General features: G+C 33.3%; 1 long non-coding RNA gene across 3 annotated transcripts; it reads right to left on the bottom strand.

The window, feature by feature from the left end:
- Nucleotides 1-264: 264 nt before the first annotated feature.
- Nucleotides 265-4,130, bottom strand: LOC132065597 (uncharacterized). 3 transcript variants are annotated; one of them, XR_009416759.1, is made up of 3 exons: nt 3,991-4,130; nt 3,381-3,445; nt 265-790 (listed from the first exon to the last, which is right to left on the bottom strand). It is a non-coding gene; the product is annotated as an uncharacterized LOC132065597 (long non-coding RNA). The 3 variants fall into 3 exon arrangements; XR_009416758.1 differs by lacking the exon at nt 3,991-4,130 and having other exon boundaries at nt 3,381-3,886; XR_009416757.1 differs by lacking the exon at nt 3,991-4,130 and having other exon boundaries at nt 265-589; nt 3,381-3,886.
- Between the last annotated feature and the right edge of the window lie 229 nt (nt 4,131-4,359).

The following is a 4,359-nucleotide window of genomic DNA, read 5'->3' as shown; positions in this document are numbered from 1 at the left end:
GAACACATATAAAGTAATTTAACTTTTAGGTTAAGATGGCTGATTGAGAATGAAGAATATGAAGCGTGGCTAATTTAATATAGTATAGATTTATTGATACAGTAAAAATTTGATGTTTTTCACTAAGCTCAATGGATCTTTTTCCTGGTTCCTAATTTCTTGATGTGCTTCAAAGACTGCTCTCTCTCAATATGTCATTCTCTCTCAATACGCAAAGGAACATTTGTACATAAATATATATGAATTAAAACCTACACAAAGATCAAAAAAGACGTCACTAACTATTGCCGACACCATGTGAAACGGGCAACTTTGGACAAGTCCAAGTATCGTTAAAGGATTTGTGGCTAGAAATAAAATAGAAAATTTGATATTTAACGAAATGTATCTTTTTCAATTCTCTCATAGATGCAGAAACTCAGGCAATTTCCTCCTTTTTAACCACTCTGTTGACCTTGTTACTTGAGAGTTGTGCATTGAGATCGTTATCAACTTCTATTAAATATGGTATGTTTCCAAATCTCAATCTACTTCTCTTGGTAGGGTCTTTGCAGGAGAGATCATGCCATCCATTATCAGCCATGAAATCCTACAAAACAAAAATATATGACGTTGTGAAAATCAGAAGTGAATATATATGTGCACAACCATTTTGGTAATGAGACCTTTATAAACAGACAATTAATAAAATAATTAAAGCAATTATCTTAATAAATTTAATGGTGAGAGTCGAAATCACCGTGAAATAATTATCTCCATTTGCGACTTGTTCAATATTGAATTTTGGATCCTATCAAACAAAAATATTAACCTCGTTAGAAATTACACTCGATAATAATAAAAGGCTTGGTATCAGGTTTTCCAACCTACATAAAACACAAACACAAAGCAACTCAGGATGAAACTCAAATTAAAACTCCACAAGACTGCAACCAACCCAGTAATTAGATTATAACCATGCAACTAATTCTCTCTCTATCACGATCTAATTATATTATTCAATTCTTTTTTTATTATTGGTGCATATTCACTGTAAAAAAATGGGTAATTTAGGATATGAAGGTTGAAGAGATTCTGATTCGCGGAGGTTTTAGCCTCAAAGATTTAGTTGATAGAGGAGACTAAAAGCCTAATAAATTGACACGGTTTTCAACCTCCACAAATTAGCCATTTTTTTTGTAGTGATTATTCAAATTTTACATGGTTCTAAAAAACTCATCGAGCTAAATAAATTATTGAGTTGGACTTAATACTTGGATTACTTCATCATTATAATTATTTCATCAGAATATATTCTTTTTTAAATATTTAATATGAGGTTGTATCATAATTCTGGCATAACATTAATAAAATCTATGGCATTCATTTCCAGTAAATCTTAGCACAACAACGTTACTGGATCGAATGTCTAACACTGCAATCCTCCCTGTCCACCTTCAGAATCAAGGAATTTAAACAATACCTGAGAGTTGAGAATACCAAAAGCCAGAGGATCATTTCTCCACCACACATTGTCTTTTGCCTTCTATTCTACTCTCATATATTTTAATTTAGAAGTCCAAAACATCATATGGCAAAGTTATTTTCAACTGCTTTTAAAGAAGGCCAAATGCATATGCCCATTGAACTTGTCACAATTTTCGTTTTTATAAACAGACTAAAATAATTAGGGTTTGTTCTTATTAGACACTCCAACTCGGCAGGAGAAATGTATGCTATTAAACACAAAATACTTTATCCCACATAAAACTCATACGGGTATTCACAAGCGCGTCCTACTTGTGAAAGCAAACAAGTGAAAGTTTGACACGTGTTTTTTCAAAGCCACGTAATTCCAGCTTGGATTAAACTAAAAATTACCAGCATTTCCTTATTGTTTTTCTGTTCACCCCAGATCTGAGAAGAATATCTTGAGTCCGGCAATGGAGGTCAAACTTTTTTGTGCGACTTATTTCTCCATCATAGATGTCACCATTTTGTTGTAAAAAACCATATTATCAATGGAGTCAAACAAGAAGGTGAATCACATTCTTTCCTACAAGAAAGAGAGAGGTGATGCAGGAGAAAGAATCATGGTTGGATTGAAGAGGTTTTCAAAACTTTGTAAAGAATACTGGAAAGTATTGTAACCCTAGTGATCTTCATTATTCATAAAGTTATGCTCTCAACTTTGAAAATGTAGATGATTCTATGAAGATGATGAACTTTTGCATAATTCTTCATCTCGGATTGCTGCTTTTTCTTTGTGTGGAGAAAATGAAGAAAAGGTCATGTCTGGATGGATTTTGATTTCTGGTCTTGGTTTGCTTTTAAATTGCTTCATTTTGAGGTGAAGAATCGATTTTAATTTTTGGATAGGTGAAAAACCACCATGTATTCAGCCATCTTTTTTTTTTTTTTTTTAATGGTGGAAGTCTATGACTTTTGAATCATTAACCCAACTGGATTGTTTTTGGAATTGCTTGCTTGATGGATTAATCATAGTTGAAAACGAGATGAATCTGTAAGAAAATAAGGAGGGGGGAAAGCTACTGGAGATGGTGATAGTGATAGAGAAAAAGGGGTGGGGGAGAGGGGGAATTATTTAGATCAATTCACGCGCCAAAGGAAAGTTTGAACACTTTCTATGTCATGTTAACATTTTGTGTTTAATAGATACACTTTTACTGAGTTAGAGTATCTAATAGGAACAAGCCATAGTTAAGGTCCCAAAATGGAAAATAGCAACGTCCACCTTCAGAATCAAGGTATTATATGTATTTGGCCTTTAAAGAAGGCATGAGAGAAAAATTGATCTGGAGCCTGTTTGGATGGGCCTATATTTTAATTTTAAGCAAAACATCATATAAAAAGTTATTTTATTAAAGAAGGCCAAATGCATAGCTTATAACTTGTCACTATTTGGCAACTTATTTTTTTTAGACTTCAATAAAATCATTTGCAACTTATGTTTTGGCCTTTAAAGAAGGGCAGAGAAAATTACAAAATACCAATTACTTTAAAAAATTAGCCAAACATCAAAAAAATGAGAGAAAACAGTTTATAAGCAACTTATAAGTCAATCCAAACGGGCTCCTGATTACATCCATAAGAGTGTCAGGGGTTTCTCGTTTTCAACATTAACAACTTTTCCATTGTAGAATCCACTGACATAAGTGTAAGAGAAAATCATGTCATACCAACAAACATCAATTGCTGCACCCACTGTTCATATCTCCTACTTAACTTTTGTTGTTCAGCATTCAAATCACATGAAATCATGAATCGACAGTGACCATGAATGGAATAAATTAAAAAGTTAAATCTATACCAAACACAAGAATTAAAAAAAAAGGTTGAAGCTTAAAAGAGAAAAGGCAATGAATTAAAAAAGAAATTACCTGGAAGCTGCCTTTCCTATGAACATACTCTGGATAGCTTCATCAAGCTATTTACACATCCACAACTGCAATTGTTTCATAAAAACAGTACATATATAAAGGCTACCTTTATTATATTCTAAGAAAATTACTAATGAATCCGAGAGTGGTAAAATGGGATATTGAATGAAAACAATTTAAAACAAATCACCATAGTTTATGCCCATCTTCAGAGTAAAACAAATAACATATCAAAGTTTGTCGCGGAGAAAATAATTTCAACACCAGATTATGTTAGCGCGCTATACCCAGCAACATATGCTGGATTCTCTTCATTAAATGCCTTACTAAAGTCCTGACCAAAACATGGCCCAAAGCACATCATCTAATTTCGATTTAATCTCAGACACAAACTAACGGATTTTCTGAAAATGGTATAAATAACACAGCGAACCCATTTCTAATCCCAAAGATTCGAAAATTATGCTCTTCATGACGAACTTTGTAATTGAAATAAATACAATTTATATATATATATATATATATATATATATATATATATATATATATATATATAACAGCAAAAAAAACCTACAAACCGACTGAGTTGACAACAACAACAACAACATACCCAGTGAATCCCACAACGCGGGGTCTGGGGAGGGTAGAGTGTACGCAGACCTTACCCCCCACCTTAGGTAGGGAGGTTGTTTCCGGAAGACCCTCGGCTCAAGAAAAAGGATAGGAAAGGTCAGATACGGGTAAACAAATCAAAACAATTATGAAAATGAAAATAATGAAAGTAAATAAGCCATTATAAACTAACAGATACTCGCAGAAATCAAGAGACAAGAAACTATAGAGCAATATAACTACTCGTAAGAAAGGATAAACGCGACTACCTACTAGTCTTCTACCCTAATATGAGTCCTCCATACCCTCCTATCTAAGGTCATGTCCTCGGTAAGCAGGAAATGCGCCATGTCCTGTCTAATCACCT

Source organism: Lycium ferocissimum, chromosome 7, assembly GCF_029784015.1.
Source record: "Lycium ferocissimum isolate CSIRO_LF1 chromosome 7, AGI_CSIRO_Lferr_CH_V1, whole genome shotgun sequence".
Lineage (NCBI taxonomy): Eukaryota > Viridiplantae > Streptophyta > Magnoliopsida > Solanales > Solanaceae > Lycium > Lycium ferocissimum.
The sequence above is the reverse complement of the archived record's forward strand: the minus strand, read 5'-3'. Positions and strand labels throughout refer to the sequence as shown.